The sequence below is a fragment of the Petaurus breviceps genome, unplaced genomic scaffold (genome assembly GCF_028583685.1).
Source record: "Petaurus breviceps papuanus isolate PSGF00001 unplaced genomic scaffold, PetGlider_PUasm1.0 90769, whole genome shotgun sequence".
Classification (NCBI taxonomy): Eukaryota; Metazoa; Chordata; class Mammalia; order Diprotodontia; family Petauridae; genus Petaurus; species Petaurus breviceps.
In genome coordinates, this window is record NW_027187341.1 from 8,124,154 (window position 1) to 8,146,900 (window position 22,747).

The 22,747-nt window shown below is 38.6% G+C and overlaps 2 pseudogenes; one reads left to right on the top strand and one right to left on the bottom strand.

Moving 5' to 3' along the window:
• Positions 1 to 20,058: 20,058 nt before the first annotated feature.
• On the bottom strand, positions 20,059 to 20,998 carry LOC138146628 (succinate dehydrogenase cytochrome b560 subunit, mitochondrial pseudogene; annotated as a pseudogene).
• Positions 20,999 to 21,357: 359 nt separating this feature from the next.
• Positions 21,358 to 22,148, top strand: LOC138146714 (sn-1-specific diacylglycerol lipase ABHD11 pseudogene; annotated as a pseudogene).
• Positions 22,149 to 22,747: the final 599 nt, after the last annotated feature.

The following is a 22,747-nucleotide window of genomic DNA, read 5'->3' on the forward strand; positions in this document are numbered from 1 at the left end:
ACCCTCCCCAGAAGTCTACAAAAGAGTTTAGATATGTTTCTCCATAGCTATAGATATATAAATACACATATATATAGATAAAGATCTCTCTCTGTAAATATATGTATACATGTAAGAACTCTATATATGTATATATGCATATGTATACATGTACATACATATATAGTATGCAGTATATGTATATATTTATTTGTTTATTTGTTTGTTTGTTTATACTCTGCCACTTCTTGTTTAAGAGGCCTGCCACTTGCTGTTAAAAGGGAACCAAGCCTAAAGGTGTTTATTCTTCACAGAGACCAAACCTCTTCTTGGGATTTTCCTTTTGATCTTCTCAAACTCTCCCAAGAGGACGCCAGTTATGCCCCTGTTCTTTATCTTCACACACACTCTGTTCTCCCTAAGGTGATATTTTAACTCTTTCGTGGGGGAAAATCTTGAGAGCTTGGAATTTTCTGACCTACTCCAACATCTTCCCAGAATCATCTGCAGTAATTTTCTTTTAGATAGTTATTCTTTATTTCTTTGACCAAGTCATTGTTTAGGATTTCATTGTTAAGTCTCCATTTGGGTCTATAATGTTTGTAGTCCATGAATTAGTATTTTTATTATGATAATATCTGTAAATGATATACTAACTATTTCTGTCTTTTTATTTTTGTTTGCAATATTTGGTGCCTTACTACATGACTAGTGTTTGTAAAAGTTCATATGATGATCATAAATATGGACATTTTCCAGTCTCTTTTAGATGTCATAAGTTCTTCAACTTCATTTTGTCTGGAAATTTGTCCAGTTCTGCATTTTCCATTTTCTTTCTTTTTTCCTGTTAGACTTAATCCAAAACAAAGAGAGGGATTTCAAAGTCTTATGTCACTGTAGTCTTACTATTTCTCTCTATAGTTCAGAAAACATTTCCTTGATGAATTTTAATTTTAAGGAATTTGGGGCATATTGGTTTGTTTTTTATGGTTCTTTTCAGTACTATAGAGTTTCTTTATCTCTCTTTTTTAATTCTTTGATGTTTCTTTTGTTTTGTCACGTACTTAAATTGCATTTCCTACTTTCTTGAATTCAATTAATGAATTTTATTTTTTCTTTCCCTCAGTTTTATTTTGTGTATATCTTTTGTTTTAATATGTGCTTTGTGTAAAGTAATATATTGTAAGGTTTTGTTCTCATATCCAATCTGTAATACCTACAAAAAAATTGGGTTATTTAATCCATTTAGATTTAAAGAGTTAGACTTTTGAGAGTTAGGATTATATTATACTCAAATAACTCAATATATCCTTATTGTTTACTTGTTTGTTTTACCTTATGTTTTTCCTCCTCTTCTGTTATAAACCCAGTTTTGTACTTCTTTACTTACTTTACCTTTATGTTTTTCTAAGATTGTCCTGTTCCCAAAACTCATTTCATTAAAACCAAAACAAAACTGACACAAAAACAAAACAAAAAAGAGCCCTCTTCCTCCATATCTTCTATACAATCTTGAAATTCATGTGACAAACTCATTAGTTTTTCTGAGATTCCAAATTGCACTTATTATGAAATTATTGTTTTCTTCGAAGTTTGCCTCTATGACTTTTATTATATGTAACATTAATATCTTGTTAAATTAATATGTATACTACTTTGCCATATATAAGAACATTTCCCCATTGTATTAAGAGTCTTCTTAGGCTATTTCTATGTCCAGGCTCACTTTTTGGATGAAGACTTTGTGCTATTGCCAGGTTCTACCCATTCTTCCCCTCTTATAACAGGCCTGGTCCTGGCCCTGCTGCTGTCCTGATGCTATCACCACTTCCCTGACACATTTCTTTGATTTTGTATTTCTCTGCTAATCCACTCCCTGTCCTCTTCAGCAACTTTTACCTAATACAGAGAAATGGATTCAATTTTTGAATCAGTCTTCACCCTGTGCCTCAATAATCCATTTCCTGGTGCCTCCATTTCCCAGTGATTCAACACTGGCATTGGCCTTGGCCAATCTCTCTTTCTCCTTATGTTCAGTCAACAGCTGAGAATTGGTTTATCTGCTTCTGCATCCCTTATAAATACCTCCCCCACCCCCAAGGTATATGAGATTGGAGAGGTTGCTAAATTCATGACTTTTCTCAAGATGCCTGGGCACCTTTATCCTGTCCCTATTTCCTTGAGTAGTTATCCATCAGTAGTCAGCTTTGTCTCCTTCTACAGTTTTAACAAATCTCAGAAATTGATGCCTGCCCTATCTTCTACACTGCTGAATGAAATCACAAAATATTATCCATCCACCCACCCACACATCCATTCATCCATGTATCTATCTATCTATCTATCTATCTATCTATCTATCTATCTATCTATCTATCTATCTATCATCTATCTATCTATCTATCTATCTATCTATCTATCTATCTATCTATCTATCTATCTGTTTACATATCTATATACCTATCAATTAATCTGTCTATTTATCTAGATGTAGATATATAGATTCCAATACACATATCCAATTTTTCACCTGAATCACTGACAATTGCATAAAAATTTAAATACATTGTTAATTATCATGGCATTTAACTAGATCTCTGCCTAAGCAAACACCATTAAGGAATTCAATATGTATAAAATGTATTTCACAGTGATGGAAACTTACCCTGCTGGATTTTTTTTTTGTAGAAGCAAAGTAAAATTAAGTAAGGTATGACTTTCCCAATAACAAAAACCACCCCCCCCCCCCTTGTTTCTGGGATTCCTATCCTAAAATGAGGTATGGCATTTTTAAATTGCCTACACTCCCACAACACAGGAAGCTTCTCTGCGAGGTGTTTCCTTTCTTTACCTAGTTCCATCTGCTGCATGAACCTTTTTTTCATGCTAGTAGTAATTAAATTGAACACAGAAATAGTTTTGTAAAGTTTCCTTTAGAGGCTTCTTAGGTTTATTGTTTAAGGCACACTCAAAAAGTATTTATGGGAATAAAGGTGGTATTGAAAGTTCAACTGCCAGAGCAGTGATAGCTCAGTTTAAATTCTGGTGTTGTTTGGACAAAAAACAAGTAGAATGAATTGTTATACTGTAGAATCTTCAGTGGAAGAGAATTATGAGAAAATAAAATAAATGTAATGAGTATTCACATTTACATAGTGTATTAGAGTTTTCAAGGCACTTTTTCTAACTTGAATAGGGCAAGTAGAATCATTTCAGTTTTGTAAATTGGGATGCCAAAAGTCAGAAATTTTAAATAATTTGTCTGAAGTGGCACAGCTGGTAAATGTTAGCTGAAACTTGAGCTTAAGTCCTCTCATTACATACAGAGTAAAGAATACTTCTCACCATATTGCACTACTCTACATAGGAATTCAAAGGGAGTAAGCTGAGTTTTTGAATCATGGTACAAAGAATAGATAGATGATCTTGGAACCAGAAATACAGGGGTTCAAGTTCCTCTTTTGACATACACTGACTACATTACATCACCTCTGGCAAATCATTTAAGTTCTTATTGTTCTAATCTATATAGTTCATAGTTCACATGATAAATTCTTAGTGACTGACAGACTTTCTAAGACTATTGCTCACTTCTTTCCTCAGCTGGGAGTTTCCCATCCCAATGAAATCACAGGTCCAGTCTCTATTCCACATTAAGTAATCAATTAATCTGAATAAATTTCAGTCCGTCCGTGTGAATCCAAGGTTTTATTAATTTTTTGAGTTAATATTGGCATTCCCCAAGGTTTTATTTTCTTAGCAACATCACAAAATCATTATTGGTGAACAAGATGGACAGTAGTGAACTAGAAATTAATCTAATTAGGGAGATTCAGATTTGGTTGGATGGCTTAACCCAAACACTAGTCATTAATATCAATACAGAAGAATATCCCTCCTGGGCTTTTACATGAAACTCTTCTTGATCTGATGCTGGTTAAAAATGTTGACAATGATTTTGAGAAAAGTGTCAACAGCATATTTATGTAATTGGCAGATAAGTCAAAATTATGAGGGATAGCAGTCAGAATTTTTAAAAAATATATAATAGATTAAAATAGTACCCTTATATTAAATTATAAGAAATTTAATGGAAATATAGGCAGATTTTATGTGTATATTAAAAAATAAATTTCTGAAGTGTAAAGCAGGGGAATGGAGATGGTTAGATAAAACAACAAGAGGAATGAATGGTATTACAAGGGAGCAAAATAACAAAAGCTTATGCAATCTTTGGTTTCATTAAAAGAAACAGAGTCTAGAACTTGTGAGTTGATAGACTAGATGTGCTCTGCCCTCATCAAATCACATCTGAGGATTATCATGTTAATTTTGGGACTTCACATATTAGAATGGTCATCAATAAATTGTAGAGGGTTCAGATGAAATCTATAAGATTACATGAGTTAGTAGCTTACCATCTAGTGGCTTGACCAGATACATTTCCCAGAGAAACTACTCCTTCAGTAAAGAAAATTCTCTTAATGAGTTGGACAATATGCTTTACATATTGAAGAAATAGATGAAATGCGTCTTCAATCATCCATCTACATAAAGTTTTAGAATATTAGCATTCATTTTATAATTCATTTGAACTCTAAAACAAAGGATGCTGACAATGTATTGTCATGAAATTGGAAACTTGCCCATGCTTTATTTTACTGAAGTCCAATGAACATGAATTAGTCATGAGAACTTAAAGACTCTTTTAGGGGACATTTAAGGGCAGCTAGGTGGTGCCATAGAAAGAGTGCCAGGCATGAAATCAGGAAAATCTTAGTTGAAATCAGGTCTTACACTAACCATGTGAACCTGGGCAAATGAATTAACCCTGTTTGCCTAAGTTTCCTTATTTATAAAACTATCTGGAAAAGGAAATGACAAAAAAAGTTCAGGTATCTTTGCCAAGAAAAACACAACTATGGTCATGAAGTGTCACATACCACTAAAACAACTGAATAACAGCAACAACACTTAAATGCCTTAGATAACATGGTGGCTACCTACATTTTCTAATGTAGAACATAGTTATCTCCTTAAACTCAATGGGGAAAATATACTTAGAGACAAAATGGCACAATTTTTATCTAAATGATCATTCTTTTGGGCACTAAAATTAATGCATGTACCTTAAAATATTTTTATATACCTTCCTGCTTTAAGACATGGATCCCATGTGAAAAGCTATATATAGGCAGCTGATACCCACTGTGAATCTCCTTGGTTTATAGGATTCAAGCATGACAAAGAAAAAGTGCAGTGATCTCTGTTCTCCAGATCAATCTTCATTTTGCTTGGTTGCTTTGATGTGATACAAGTAAATTCCTGTTAAGAAGCAAGGATGTGATTGCCACTTATTGTGATTAAGTATAATCTAGTTTGATTCAATAAACAATGGCTGAATTCTCCTACTTGTGAATTTTTAAAAATTTGTGGGTATGTAATTTAATGCCTTCCAGTGTTCACTTTTTAGTGGACAATATGAGTGTGTCTCTAGTTTGTCACTTTTATTTGCTATCCGTATTACCATTATTTTAAAATAGAAGAGAATACATTTCATGAAAAGGGTTCTGTGTCCCCTATTATCAAATCCTGAACTTTTCCAATAGATGGATGACACCCTGTTTGGGGCATTCTTAGAAACAAGGCCACTGGGGCCAGTTTGAAGCAAATAGAGAGCAGGATAATAAGCATGAACTTCACCTTCATCCTTCAAAATGCATCCCATTGTTGAAGAGCTCTATGGACTGACAAAGTGAGAACGTGAGAAATCTTTGTTTTGTTTAGGGAATTGGAAAGCAGGCTTGCTCCTGATGACCTCATGCATAATAGAAATCTGGGCTTGAAGGCTGGGAATGGATTTCAGGAAGACAGAGTATGATTGAGATAGAAGTGCTCAGTGATCTGACACTCTAACATTATGAAGGAAACAGCTTTGCAAAGAAAATAGCACTAATAGCATTGCAAGACTGGGGGAGGGGGCATAAATTTATTGCTGCAAACTTTAAATGTCAAGAAGTGAAAATCAGCAAAAATTATTTTGTGTTTAATATTTGCTTTACTAATAGAACACAAGGCGAATTGTTTATTATTTACAGATAAAGATTAATAGCATGAAATAAAATGGTAATAGTGAGCTTACACTGTGTTGTTTCTCATCTTTACCCCCCTTCATTATTTTATCTTTAACATAAATCGTAAAAAGTTATTGCTACGTGCTTATTCCAGCCCCTTTCTTTGGTCTCAGTTCCAAAATTGGGAGCCATCCAATATCAGCCCTTGATTTGGACCCTAATTGGACCTGTGGCATTCTAATTAGGAATAAGTATAATTATAGTAATTATAGATGAATTAGAGTAATAATTAGTAATTACAGATGGAGTCATTTTGAAGTGCATTTAGAATGTAGTTCAGAAATGTGAATTTAAAGTGGCAGTGCCTTCTAAAATATATTTTTTATCATTTTTTTAATCATCTGCAATGAAATGAGATGGTTATTTCTATAGAGTCAATTTTTTTTCTGAATTTTTTGCTACTTTTTAAAAATGGATGTATTTACCAAAATGAATTGTTCTCTATCAAGTCTCAGGCCAATATACTTACGAATTATACCTAAATGATAAGGTAAATGGGAAAAAAAGATTTCTTAAGAGCAAACTGAGTTCTCTTATCAATGATCTCAGCCTACATTTACAGAGTCTGCAAAACGAAAAATTTTATGAACAGAAAAATAAAACATATAGGAAAACCACAGGCTTTGAATTTGACTCTGAGATTTTGGAGGGCAACCAGGATGCTTAGAGATTCAAAACCATGCCATAGTATGATCTGTTGAAGGAAATGGAAATATTTTCTAAGACAAATTGAATCAGTGGATAGGGATCATGCCAGTAAACTTGTGTCCAATTTATCCTAGAGAAGAGAACCCTCATTAAATGGCGTAATAATTATCTTCAGATATTTTCAGCATTGACCCATGGAAGTGGGAAGACTATTTAAGAACAGAAGGCAGAATTAGGAAAAATTAGTGGAAATTATAGGGAAGTAATTTTGATTCACTTTTCACACACATACACACACACACTCACAACTTAATGTTAAAACTCTTGAAAAATCAGAATAAGTTGCCTTTGAAAGCAGTGAGTCCTCAGTACTGAGAGGATTCTGAGAAGATGGTAGAGTAGATAGGAAAACTTTCAGCTCTCCAAATTCCCTCCACAAAACAAGATAGAATATCAGCTCAGAGCAGTAGAAAAAAACAAGGGGTTAAAAGAGTTACCCTGGTAAAACAATTTGAGAAGGCTCCAGGAAAGACTAAACCTCTAAGGGCTGGGGTGTGGCCTGAGTGAAGTGCAAATACCTCTAGGTCAGCTTTGCAGAATCAACAAAAATCAATCCCTGGGGGCAGCTGGGTTGAGAGGCAGCCTCATCCTTAGTAACTTTCATCACACAGATAGTATAGGGGTCTGACAAGTGAATAGGAGAAGACAGAAGCATCTTCCACTGTCAAGGTTGACAAACAGAACAGTGCTGACTAGATATACCCTGGGTTATGGCTACAGAGAGAAGAAGCTACCATGTTTCCCCGATAATAAGACCTATCCCGAAAAAAGCCCTCCCCTTACTGTGTAAGATTCCTCTAAAATAAGCCCTCTCCCGAAAATAAGCCCTATTGAGATTGCTACTGTAGTGAAGGTGATCCCCTGCGCTACATGCTACACACTATATAACGGTACCCTCTGTATGCACTGTCCCCCCCCCCCTGAAATGCATGCCGGGCTCCGAGCTGCATCCAATCAGAGCTGCAGCAGTGAGCGCGTCATCTTGTTCTTCCCCAGTGATTTGCTTATTGAATAAAGGTACATTTTTTGTTCACATTTACCTGTTTATTAAAATTGCTGTCAATGTTCATTAAAATAAGCCCTCCCCTGAAAATAAGCCCTCTGGTGTTTTTCTGTCCAAAAAAAATAATAAGACAGTGTCTTATTATCGGGGAAACACGGTAGCAAAAACATGGTGAGTGCAGTAGCAGAGGGGCAGGTACCCTGTTGGCTATGGGCACTTGCAGGAAAGCAGAGTCCTCGGTTTCAGTTGCAGGGAAGAGAAGGCATCTATAGTTTGTAGCTGTTGGAGGCACAAAAAGAAGCTAGATCATTTAGGGGTGGGGGGGGCAGATTCCAGATGGCAGAGTAAAACAGGACTTCCACATGGCTCTGGCTTCCATCTCCTCCAATTCATGTAAAAAATTACTCTAGACAAACTTTGGAGCTACAGAACCCACAAAATGATAGAATGAAGCTAACCTCCCTCTGCAGATAGTGTGGCAGGCCAGCAGGAAGCAGCCAGCCCAGGGTGATGGGAGACAAGCACAGCCCCAGGCAAGCAGAAGTTTTAGCCTCGGAGAAGCCTGACCAGCCACCTGCTGGAGGGACTTCAGATAACCAATAGCGGTGGTGGTTTCCAGAATTATCAATCCACAGATGCTAAGAACAAAGTGAGAGGTCAGCATAGACTTTGTGGGAACAGGGAAATTGGAAGTGTGGTCCAGCCCTTTGCCCCTGGGATGAAAAACAATTGAGGCTCTATGGGTGTGCAGCCATCAGCCATTTGACTTCTTCAGAGCCCCAGGCATGCAGATTGTAGGGGGACCAAGCAACCAGTCTGAGGGGTAATCACTCTTATTTTAACCTGCTTGGATCTGGATTGCTGTCTAGGGTGGAGGTTGTGGGGTGAGTGACCAGTTTGCCAGAGGGTTTGTGGAGGCTTCAGAAAAGGCAAGCAACTAATACCTTCAGCAGCTGTGAAAACCCCAGCAACTGGGATAAAACTCTGCTTCCTGGTAGCAGAGTTCTACTGTGACAAAAGTCTCAAAAGTCAAGTAATTGAGCAGCAACATGAGAAAGGAAAGAAAGCAAACAGAGGAATCCTACTTTAGACTCCTATTTTGGGGACAAAAAGAATCAAAGCATGGAAGAGGAGGAAGACAGTAAAGTCAGAACTCCTGCACCAGAAGCTTCCAAGAAAAATATGAGCTGATTACAGGCAATAGAGGAGCTTAAAAAGGATTTTGAAAACCAAATAAGAGAAGTGGAGAAAAAATTGAGAAGAGAAATGAAAATGATGCAAGAAAATTATGAAATGAGAGTCAACAACCTGACCGAGGAAAATGATAACTTAAAAAATATTCTAATCCCAATGACAAAAGAGGTTCAAAAAGCCAATGAAGAGAAAAATGCCTTAAAAAGCCAAATTTACAAGATGGAAAAAGAATCTCAAAAGCTCACTGAAGAGAATCCTTCCTTCAGAATTAGATTGGAGCAAATGGAAACTAATGACTTTATGAGAAATCAAGATACTATTAAACAGATCCAAACAAATGACAAAAATTGAAGGCAATGTGAAATATATCATTGGGAAAACTACTGACCTAGAAAATAGATCCAGGAGAGATAATTTGGACTGCCTGAAAGCCATGATCAAAAAAAGAATCTAGAAATCATCCTTCAAGAAATTCTCAAGGAAAATTGCCCTGATGTTTTAGAACAAGAGGACAAAATCGAGGTTGAAAAAATCCACCAATCACTTCCTGCAAAAGATCCCAAAAAGAAAACTCCTAGGAATATTACAGCCAGGTTCCAGAATTCCCAGATCAAGGGGAAAATGTTATAAGCATCTCGGAAGAAACAATTTGAATGCAATCAGGTCAGCACAGGATCTGGTAGCTTCTACACTAGGGGATTGAAGGGCTTGGAATATGATGTTGTAGAGGCCAAAGGATCTGGAATTAAAACCAAGAATCCCCTACCCAGCAAAACTGAGTATCGTTTTTAAGGGGAAAATGTGGTCAATGAGTGGAATAGAGGACTTTCAAGTATTATTGATGAAAAAACCAGAGTTGAATAGAAAACTTGACATTCAGATACAGGAAGCAAGAGTAGTATGAGAAGGTAAACAGTGAAAAGAAATCATAAGGAACTGAACTATTAACATTCCTACATGGAAAAATTATAATTGCAAATCATGAAAATTTTCTCACCATGAGAATAGTTGAAGGAAATAGAAATGTATACATATATGTGTGTGTATACATATGTGTGAGTATGTGTGTGTGTGTGTATATATATATATATATATATATATATATATATATATATATATATATGGAGAGAGAGAGAGAGAGAGAGAGAGAGAGAGAGAGAGAGAGAGAGAGATTACTCAATAAGAGGGTTCAGGTTGCTCTGGAAAACCCAAAATACCAACATGCCAGGTCCTGCCAAATGAATTTGATTCAAGGCTTCTCTCAGCCAAAGAAAGGTAAAGTTTATTAAAAGTCTGCCTGTATTAGACACAGAGTATGTCTGTACTAGGTCATTCTATGGTGCTCTCACTATTCTATGGCATTTTACATATATACATTATACATGCATACATATGTATATCTATATAGGAGGATATATGGGTGTATGAATGCATATGAGAATGTGTGTGTATATATGTGTATAGGTATACAATGACAGAGGACACAGGACCAATTTAATATGAAAGGAGTATACTTAAAAGGTGAAATTCAGAGATGGTAGAGGAATATGATGAGAGGAGATGGGGAGAGACAGAATGGGGTATACTATCTCATATAGAAGAGGCAAGGGACAACTGTTACAATGGAGGGGAAGAACAGGAAGGCAAAATGGAATGAGTCAACCTTACTCTCATTGAATTTGGCTTAGGGAGGGAATGAAATACATACTAAATAGGGTATCTCACCCTACAGGAGAGTAGGGGGGAAGGGGATGAGAGGGGGGATAATGGAAGGGAGGGCAGGCTCAGGGGGTGGGAAGTTGGAAGCACCCACTTTTCAAAAGGGATGGGATCAAAGGAGAGAATAGAACAGGGTGGCGGTGGGGGGGGGTGAGATAGGATGGAGGGAAATATAGTCAGTCTTCAAAATCTATCCACTATGGAAATGTTTTGCATGGATACACATGTACAATCTATATTGAATTGCTTATCTTCCCAATTAGGGTGGGTCATGAGGGACGAAGGAAAAGTATCTGGAATTCAGTTTTAAAATCAAATATTTAAATATATTATTATTATTATTATTTTACATGTAACTGGGAAATGAGATATACAGTCACTGGGGCATAGAGATCCACCGTGCTCTACTGGAAAGGCAGAGGAGGAATGGGGGAAGATATGGGAGACAGCAGATTGGGTGGGAAATATTCAGTGGGATCACTGTTTTGGGGCAGTGGGTAGGGAAAAATGGGGAGAAAATTTGTAAAAATCAAAATCTCGTGTAAATAAATTATATAAACTGAAAAATTAAAAAGAGAGAAAAATTTAAAAACAAACATCATTTGTGGGACAATATGGCTGGGGCCCCTAGCTGTGGCTTAGGTTGAGCCCAAGGTTATACCTCAAGACAGACCTAAGAAAATAACAGCAAGAACAGTCTGGGGTTTGAGGCATCGTTCCCCATATTTCAGAACTACAACATAATTATTCTAATAGCTGCTAAAAAAAGTAAAATAAATAGACAGATATGCAGACAGACAAATAAACAAACAAAAATAAGTAAGAAAAGGAGAAAGAAATCAACCCTAGATAGTTAACTATGGGGATAAAGAAGAAATCAGTTTATATTTAAAGGGAGATAATGGAGCTAAAAAAAAAGTCACTCCTTTTTTTCATGAGAAATGTCAAATGATCTGAAGCAGAAAAAGAATTCTTGGAAGAACTTAAAAAGGATTTTAAAAATCAAGTAAGAGGGAGTCAAAATGGCAGCATGGAAACAGAACTTACATGTGGCTCTGGCTCTCACCACCTTCAATCCATGTAAAAGGGGACTGGGAAGAAACTTTGGAGCTACAGAACATACAAAATGACACAGAGAAGCTAACTTCCCGCTGAGGATAGCCTGGCAGGCCAGAAGGAATCACCCAACACAGCACTCTAGGAGCAGAGTCAAGCTCCACACCAAGGTTTAGCCCTAGGGCAGGCTTGAAAAGCCTCCACCTAGAGGGACTCCTGATCACCAGCAGCTGTGGCAGGCAGAATTATCAACACATAGATGCTAAGGACAAAGTGAGAGGTCAGTGCACGGTGGACTTTGGGACCCAGTAGTTGGGAATGCAGCAGCTTTTACCCCCAGGGCAAGAAGCCTCTGAGGGCTGTGGCAGAGCTGACACAAAGTGGCAGCTTCAGCTCCTGGCCTGCAGAGTGTAGGGGGGACCAAGTAACCAATCTGAGGGGTGCTCGCTCTTGCTTTAACCTGCTTGGAACTGGATTGCTGTCTAGCGTGGAGGTCCTTGGGTGTCTACAGAGAGGGCACCCAACTAATACTTCCAGCAGCTGAGAAAATCCCAGTGTTTGATACGAAGCTCTCCTGTCTGGTAGCAGAGTCCTACTGTGGCAAAAAGTCCAAAAGTCAAGTAATTGAGTGGCAACATGACCAGGCAAAGGAAGCAAAGCAAACAGAAGAATACAACATTAGACTGCCATTTTGATGACAAAAAAGATCTAAGTATGGAACAAGAGGAAGACAGTGAAGTCAGAACTCTTCCACCAAAAGCTTCAAAATAAAATACAAGCTGGTTACAGGCTGTAGAGGACCTTAAGAAGCAGATAAGAGAAGTGGACGAAAAATTGGGAAGAGAAATGAGCACAATGCAAGAAAATTGCTATATGAGAGGCAAGAGCCAGATTGAGAAAAATAACACCTTATAAAATACACTAACTCAAATGGCAAAAGATGATCAAAAAGGCAATGCGGAGAAGAATGCCTTAAAAAGTCCATTTGCTAGATGGAAAAAAATCTCAAAAGCTCACTGAGAATCATTCCTTCAGAATTAGATTGCAGCAAATGGAAGCTAATGACTTTATGAGAATTCAAGATGCTGTTAAACAGATCAAAACAAATGAAAGAATAGAAGGCAATGTGAAATATCTCATGGGAAAAACCTCTGACCTGGAAAATAGATCCAGGAGAGAGAATTTAAAAATTATTGGACTCCTGAAAGCCATGATCAAAGAAAGAATCTAGAAGTCATGCTCCAAGAAATTCTCAAGGATAACTGCCCTGATGTTTTAGGACCAGAGAGCAAAATAGAGGTTGAAAGAATCAACTGATCACCTCCTGGAAAAGATCACAAAAAGAAAACTCCTAGGAATATTATAGCTAGGTTCTGAAATTCCCAGATTAAGGAGAGAATATTACAAGCAGCCAGGAAGAAACAATTTGAATATTGTGGAAACACAATCAGGATAACTCAGTATCTGGCAGCTTCTACACTAAGGGATGGAAGGGCTAGGCATATGATATTCCATAGTTCAAAGGAGCTAGATTTAATACCAAGAATCTCCTACCCAGAAAAATTGAGTATCATGTTTCAGGAAAAAATATGGTCATTCAGTGGAATAGACGACTTTCAAGTATTCTTGATGAAAAAACCAGAGTTGAATAGAAAATTTGACATTCAGATACAAGAAGCAAGAGAAGCATGAGAAGGTAAACAGTGAAAAGAAATCATAAGAAACTTATCAAAGTAGAACTATTAACATTCCTACATAAAAAAACAATAATTGTAGCTGATGAAACTTTTCTCAGAATGAAAATATATATGTCAGAGGGTATATGGGCGTATGAATACATATGTGAATGTGTGTATATATGTTTACAGGTATACATAGATAGAGGGCACAGGGCCAATTTAAGAGGAAGAAATACCTAAAAGGTGAAATTAAGGGGTGAGAGAGGAATATAATGAGAAGAGATGGGGAGAGACAGAATGTGGTAAACTATGTCATATAGAAGAGACAAGGGAAAATGGTTACAATGGAGGGGAAGAATAGGAAGGCAAAAGGGAATGGGACAACCTAATTCTCATTGAATATGAAATGGAGAGGGAATGAAATACACTCTAAATAGGGTATCTCACACTGCAGGAGTGTAGGGGGGAAGGGGATGGGAGGGGGGATGATATAAGGGAGGGCAGGCTAGGGGGGAGGGAAGTTGGAAGCACCCACTTTTGAAAAGGGACACAATCAAAGAAGAGAATAGAACAAGTGGGAGGTGGGATGGGAGGGAGGGAAACATATTCAGTCTTTTACAATATATCTACTATGTTAATGTTTTGCATTAGCTACACATGTACTTCCCATACTGAACTGCTTATCTTCCCAGTAAGGGTGGGTGACAAGGGAGGAAGAAAATGAATCTGTAATTCAAAGTTTTAAAATCAAATGTTCAATATGTATGTATGTATGTATGCATGTATATATATACACATATATATGTAGATATATACACATATACAATTATTAATACTATTTTACATTTAATTAAGAAATAAGATATACAGGCACTGGGGCATAGAGATCCACCATGCCCTACTGGAAAAGTCAAAGGGGGTATGGGAGAAGATATGGGAGAGAGCAGATTGGAGGATGGGATATCCTGTGGGACTGTTATTTTGGGGAGGTGGGTAGGGGAAAAACAGGGAGAGATATGTAACTCAAAATCTGGAGGAATAATCACTTTTACCTGTCCATATATTCAATGGAAAGAATGAAAAAAAATTATTAAATGCTTATTATATGTCAAAAAAAGTCAAATAAGTGGAAAAAAATGAGAAACATAAGAGCAATCCAAGAAATCAAGAAAATTATGAAAAGAAAGTTAATCAAGTGGAAAGAGAGAATCAAAATCTTAAGGAAGAAAATAATTACCTGGGAACTAAAACTTGGCAAGGGGAAGCTAATGATGTTCTAAAACACCAAAACATCATATAACAAAATCAAAAGAATGAAAAAATAGAAATAGAAAGTGAGATATCTCATCAGAAAAAATAATGGAGGGGCAGCTAGGTGGCACAGTGTATAGATCACCAACCCTGGAGTCAGAAAGATCTAAGTTCAAATTTGACTCTCAACACAAAATTAGCTGTGTGACCTTTGGCAAGTTACTTAACCCCAATTGCCCTGCCTTCCCCCTTGAAAAAAAAAAGAAAGAAAAGAAAAAAAAAACAATGGTTCTGGAGAATAGATTGAGGAGAAATAATATAAAAATAGTTGGACTACCTGAATATTATAATAAAATAAGAGTCATGACACAATGCTACAAAAAATTAACAAATAAAATTTTCCTGAAGTTTTAGAACAAGAAGGCAAAGTAGAAATAGAAAAAAATAATCCATCAGTCACTACCTGAAAGAGATCCTATGAGAAAAACTTACAGTAATAACATAGCCAAAATACCACTACCATAGCCAAAGATACAGGGGAAGTTAGTCAGGGGAGGGCAGGTAGTCCTGAAACTTTACTCTCATTGGGAATTGGTTGAAGAGGGAGCCATATATATTTCTAGGAGGGGATAAAAGTCTTCTAAATTCAGAAAGAAATAAGAGGGCAAGGCATAGGGTAGGGGAGATAATAAGGGAGGAACTTTTAGAGGAGTGGGTTAAGGAATAGGAGAGCAAGGTATTAGGTAGAATCAAAACTTCCAGGTGAAGGAAAAAATAAATATCCTAGAGCTACAATAGGGATCACACGAGACCTAGAAGCTACTACACTAAAGAACCATGGGTCTTGTAATCCGTTATCCCATAGAGCAAAAGAACTGGGTTTACACCCAAGGATTACTTACCCAGCAAAGTTAAGTATAATCCTGAATGAAGGGGAAAAAATGGACATTTAGCAAACTCAAAGACTTTCAGGTTTCTGTGACAAAAACCTCAGAACTTAAGGGAAATTTCAACATATCACATCCAGGAGAAATAGAAATTAAAATTTAAAGACCAATTATAAGGAACACAATAAGTTTAGATTACTTCTTTCAAAAGTGTTAAAATATTAGCAGTACTCTTATTATTGTCATCATTTTTTTGTAGTTTGAAAAAAATGTCATGAGCTAAGCTGAGTATGATTGGGTGATTCTAAAAAATAAAACTGTATAGAGAAAAATAAAAAGGAGTAATTATAAAAATAAGTTATAAAAGAAAAAAATACAGAAGAATATAGTCAAGGGAGGGCAGATAGTGATGAAACCATATTCTCATTGGGAATGGGTTGAAGAGGGAACCACATATATATCTAGGAGGGTATAAAAGTCTTCTAAATTCACAGAAAAATAAGAGGGTAAGGGATAGGGTGGGGGAGAGCATAAGTTGAATTAAATGATCATGATATTCAAAGACCTCAATAATGTAGTTCTGCCATAATATCCAATCACATTTCATAGTATTCCATTTTTTCCTGTCTATTCCATATTCATACATAGTACTTCTTAGAAGCCCCCATACTCATCCTACTCACCCTTACCTACAAGGTTTTTGTGTACTATACTCTGTTTCTGGAATATACACTATTACCCACTCCCTCCCTCATCATTAACTACAGATACTACCAGCTTTATATCTCAGGTCAAGTCTAAGGTATTCATTAGCCTATTTACTTCACCTCTCCTTAAGCATCACACCTCTCCCCCCCTCCCCCTGACATGAATTTCTCTGTCCTGCTCTCTCCAGTTCAAAATATTGCATTTTAAAATATAGCTAATGGTATTCATTTTTTTTAGTGTTATGGCTATTAACTTTGACACAGTAGTAAAAGCACATGTTCACATTATATATAGAGCAAAAAGATTAGATAAACTAGAAATGCCTGTTTAACATTCAGCTATAAAATCCAGTAACTACAAAACTCCATATATGGAAGAATGTGCTACAATGAATGGGTCAATTGGAATTAATTTCAGCAAATAAAACTATGAGTACTCTCATTTATTAGAAAGTATTTTATCATATTTATGACAAATATTTTTAATTCCAATTTAATTCCAATTCCACACAGTGCAATAATAATAAAATTGTAAAAAAAAGGTAGATATTCAAATAGATATATAGACTTATAGATCTAGATTTATATAGATATATCTATATACACATACACATATATGTATATGTGTACTGTGCAGGCATATGTATGTATGTATACAGGTATATATGTATACATATGTTTGTATACATATAGACACAACGTACATATATTCACAAACATATATGTATATAGGTCTATATGTGTGTATATATACATAGTATATATGTGTATATATGCACATACTATGTGTGTGCTTATATGAGGTGTGTATGTATATGCATATGTGAATATATGTGTATGTGTGTATATGTATCTATACATACATATACAGAAAGACAGAAAGAGGCAGAGACAGATACAGGGAGAAGAAGAGAGAGAGAACCTGGGTTCAAATACCTACTGATTGTTTAACCTTAGGAAAATCACTGCAGAAATTTCTGGCTCTCACTTTCTTGACCTACACCATGAGGTGCTTGGTCAAGATGAGCTTTGAAGTTCCTTCCAATACTCATTCTATGATTCTATAATTTTTTATTTATAATATAGATTCTACTAGTTCATAAAACCCTTACTAGAAGGAATTGTGCTGTTTTTCTTTGTATCACTTAATTCTAGTGAAGTTCCTCATATAGCGGAGGTGTTAATATATGTTTGTTGAAATGTGTATTATGATATATTTTGGAATAAAATTTTGAAATGGAATTAGAGATTTATCTTTAAGTATCATGGGAATGTAACATTATAGTATCTAAAATAATGACTGAAAAGAAAATATAAATGAGAGAAACAGATTGAAATTAATTATGCCTATTTTTAAAAATTCACATCTAGGGGCAAAGCCAAAATGGTGGAGTAAAAGCAGGAACTTGTTTGAACTCCTCTCTAACCACCTCCAATATCTGTAAAATATGACTCTGAACAAATTTTTAGAACTACAGAACTCACAAAGTGACAGAGATACAAATCTCATGCAGAAGGCAGCCTCGCAGGCCTACAGGAAGGGTCTTTCACACTGGACTGGGAGTCGAGCACAGTCCTGCATGAGCCATAGGGGCTCACACCCCCAGCAGCGGCACCAACTGGCCAGGGCAGACTTCAGGAGAGTGAATCACTGGCATCTGTGGTGGTTTCCAGAATTCTCAACCCATAAGTGCCAAAGAGAAAATAAAAGGTCAGTGGGGAACCCTATGTAATAGTGATGGAATTGAAAGATTCCCCTATATTGGCTTTGTTTTCAGGTTGAGTGTTGAAACCCAGAGCATGTGAATCCCACTTGTGGGATGTACTTGTTGACATGAAAAGAGAAGACTGAACTGGGAGGAGCTGGTGCCATGGATTTAAAGAGAAGGCCTGAATAAAGAGAGGCCGAAGAACTTTTAGAATTAGCATCACGGAGGCAGAGAGAGAGAGGATTACTGAAGGCCAGTTCGAGCTGCCCAGGACTTTTAAGAGCTGCTACCCAGAGCTGCCAAGGACTGAGGAGACATGGCTGTGATGCCAGTATTTTGTCTGTCTGTTTTGATGTTGTTTTGCCAGATTCATCTGCTGGTGAAGGACAGTGCTGTTGTTGCAGAGGTCCTAGAACCTTGCTGTTGGTTCAGAAGTCCGGAAGAAGGATTTTCTTGTTGTATGTTTACAGAAGTCCTGGAAGAGGGTCTTGCTGATACTTTCAGGGGTCCTGAGACTGTTCTGCAGGCAGAGAGTGAAGTGATGAGGACACTGGCAATGTATATTGTGGCTTTGTCAGCTTTGTCTTCCCAGGAACAGAAATTGCTAAGAACTTGCTTCGGGTCAAGATGAAGGAAAGACCTCTCTTTGGGTACTAAGTGCTGTGATAATATCTTAACTTTGCTGTAGCTCAGGGGTAGATGGCCTTTGTTCTTTCTACTACCCCTTTTGAGAAGGTGCTTGGTGTTTACTGATGATAATTGTAATTCAGTTGTGATCCAGGGGTGGGAAACCTGACTTTTTTGTGCTCTGTGATTGACCAAATGAATATAATTTGTTTATGATTGGAAACTAATCTCCATTTGAGAAGAGAGACTTTGTAATTGACTAAATGAAGGTACTTTTCAGGGGTGGAGTAGTGCTTGGAAATTATTGAATCACACTTGGTTAATGCTGTGTTTTGATTTTCTCTGTTCTGTGAATGTTTTGCCTTAATTTGTCACTGTATAAAATGGAGAGATACTATGCTGGCATTCTGAACCTTGGTAGTTGCCTTTGCTTGGCATTACATCCTGTTGATCCAGGGTGATAGAAGAGAGAGATCTGACCCACACCCCCAGCAGTTGGAGGTGGTAGAAGTTGCAACCAATACTTCTGCTGCTGCTTCCAGTCCCTGGCCTACAGATTGTAGGGGGACAAAGTGACTGTCCAGAGGTCAATTGCAGGAATCTCTCTGCTGGTACTGAGAGATTCTCCTGCTTTGCCCTGCTTGGATATTGGCCCCAGTCCTGGGTGGTGGTCATGGGATGACGAGCCCTGGTGTGGCAGAGATTGTTGAGTCTGTGGAGAGAAAGCCCCCCTCACAGTTCTGAGACAGATGCCTGGAAAAACTCTGACAACAGCTGTTCAAAACCCCAGAAATTTGCCCCTGTCTACTTCTCTGGACCTTTTCTTAATAATAACATAAGGGATAACATAGCCAGTCTCCAGTAAAGTTTGGAGGCCTGTAGCAAACTGGGATTTTTTTCCCTCCCCCTTCAATACTTGGAGCTGCATGCCGTAAGAGATTTAATATCATGCTGTACCTTTTTTCTTTAATGTGAGACTCTTCACAGAACAAATGTTTTCTTGGCTGGAGGGTGGAGATTGTTGGCACCTCCCCAGTCCTTATTCTTTATATCTAGCTCTCAAGGAGAAAAATAGATGGGGTGGGTAATTTAAATTTAATTACAGAAAAAGATGTCACATAAATTTTTATTGGAAAATATGAAATTAAAAGGTTTATTTTTCTCAAAGTGCCAGGAAAAGAGAGAACTCCCAATGTGTTGACTGAATCTTATGAATCCTTTCCTGGGCCAGGAGAGCTGTCTACCCTCTCGCCACAGAACATCTGCAGCCTCCAGGGAGCCAACTCACCCTCCTTCCTTCTCTCCCTGCACCCACCCAGAAAGGCTGGTTCCCTTTTCTCTAAAAGTGTGGGTGGCTTAGACCTCTGGGCCATTTCCAGTGGGCAGCCTTGTCCTTTAAGCCAGCAGCCCATGGCCACTGGAACTCGAATCCTTTCTCCCCAACCCTAAGGCAGAGACCACAGAGCTGGCATTGTTTTTACTTCCTCAGGACTGAGCAGCCAACATTTGACCCTTAGCACAAATCAAGGCCCAATGTGGAGAGAGGCTGAGGAGGCCTGAGGAAAGAGGACAAACCCACAGCAAGAAAGGTAATTGGAGGGGATGGGAGGGCAGGGAGAGGCAAAGAGGAAGAGTTTGGGAGCCTTATCATGCAGCTTTCTTTAGGGAGGAGAACACTGGAACTTCTCCCACAGCTCCAATACTTATGAGTATTGGACCAGACTCTAAGGAGTTCTTCAAACATACTGAGATCTAAGCAAAACAGAAGAGCTCTACCCTGGTCAGAGGGAAAGGGTGGCTGAAGGAAAGGGAGAAGGTGAACTCAATCCTTCAGGGGAGATGGAAGATATATTATCCCCTCACATGGCTGCTAGTCCCACAGAAGGCAACACAGTGAGACCCAAGAGAACTACTCCAGACTGGTAGAGCTGAGGAATCTTCAGGCCCTTGCCTAGGTCCCACATGAAGTGTCGGATTCCATTCCGGGTGTGGTACATAAGCGGGAAGACAAGAGCAAACTTGGCTGTGTGGATCAAAGTTGGTCCTAGGCACAGGGACTTTACAAGCTCCAAGTGAGACTCAAAATTTCCTGGGAGCAAAGAGGCTGCCAGTCCAAAAAGGGACAGTCTGCACTCAAAGGAACACCAGTGCCTCGGTGGGTAATGGACATCATCATAGGCAGAGACCAGCTGTAAATGGTGATGTGAGGTGACAAAGGACGTTCTGAATTGATGTTCTTGTTCCAGAATTTTTCCATCTCTTCCTTGGCTGTTGTTCCCAGAGGAACAGCATTTCTGACACAGAGCCTGGGGCTTAGGTGGGCACGAAGGCAAGGAAGACCAGCATACCTTTTGACCCAAACCTTCACCTTCTTTGAGGACAGTGGCACTACCATTCATTTTATCTCTTATTGAGGGGGCAGTCCCGGAAGGCGCGGCGCGGCCGGCAGACGCAGGGGCAGGCCCGGAACTAGACATCATCTTTCAAGAAATTCTCAGGGAAAAATGTCCTGATATTCTAGAACCAGAGGGCAAATAAAGAAAGTGAAAGAATTCAGGTGTGAGCACTTGAGTGGTGCTATGTGAGTGGAGCCAGAGCGGACTGGGGGTGGAGCTTGCCTCTGCGGGTCAGCTCCGGCAATTGCCAGTTACCTGGCCTGAGTGGGGATAGCACCAAGCATGGCCGCTGCTGCTTGTGACGTTGGAGGAGCCTCTGGGGTGTGGCCCTGAAGCCCCTGCTGCCTTCCTGGGGACTGAGCCTCCCTGGGAGCCTGGCTGCGCACTGGAGCAGCAGCCCCAGGCCAGTGCAGAGTGCAATTCTCCTACCAGCTGCTGGACTACTGCCGCCCCCCCCCCCCCCATCTTCCTGCATGGGATGATTGGCAGCAAAACCAACTTCCAGACCATTGGCAAGAGCCTACAGCAGCAGACAGGCTGGAAGGTGCTGACAGTCCATGGAACCGTGGAGAGAGTCCCACAGCCCCAACTCTGCAGATGTGGAGGCCCTGTTGCCCCAGCTGGGCCTGGCCCCCTGCGTCCTCATTGTACACAGCATAGGGGGCAAGACCACCATGATCCTGGCGCTGCAGAGGCCATGAAGCCTGTGTAGATCCCCAAGGAGCTGCCTCTCTCTCAGGCTCACAAAGTAGCAGATCAGCAGCTCACTCCTGTCATCAAGGACTCCATGGTATGGCAGTTTCTCCTCACCAATCTGGTGAAAGCCAGCAGCAGGCAGCTTGAGTGGAGAGTCAGCATTGAAGCCCTAATCCAGGAGATGGACAATATCATGGACTTCCCCCAGCTCCAGAAATCCTACCCCGGTCTCACACTCTTCCTCAGTGGTACTAAGTTCACATTCACAGAGCCGAGTCACTTCTCCGAGATAAAGCATCTGTTCCCTCAGGCTCATATTCAGTCCATTCCAGGGGCCGGCTACTGGATCCATGCTGACCAGCACCAAGACTTCATGGCCAGTGTTAAACACTTTTTGGTTTAGCAGTTGGTTCTTCCCCATCTACCAACTTTCAAGCACTCAGAGGTCCTGGGGACCAGGGACCACCTCTCACTAATGAAGAAAGAAGCTCAGCACCATAACTCCCATCCACTTCAGAGTGGACTTCCACAACCAGTGTTTCAGACATTAACCAATAAAGCTGTTCCCAGCATTCAAAAAAAAAAAAAAAGAATTAACCAATTGCCTCTTGAAGAAGATCCCTGAAAGAAAACTCCTAGGAACATTATAGCCCAAATCCCAGAGTTCCCAGGTGAAGGAGAAAATATTACAAGTAGTCAGGAAGAAACAGTTTGAGTACTGTACTAGTAGCTTCTGCATTGAGGCATCAGAGGGCTTGGAGTATAGTTTTCTGGGGGTCAAAGGAATTTAAATTAATGAAATTAATGAATAGTTCTTTAATGAAATAGAGGACTTTCAAGCATTCTTTTTTTTTCATTTTCCAAATGCTTTATTAACTAATGATTTACATCATTCATTTCTGCCAGATTTTGAGTTACAAATTTTCTCCCTGTTTTTCCCCTACCCACCTCCCCAAAATAGCAGTCCCACAGGATATCCCCTCCTACAATCTGCTGTCTCCC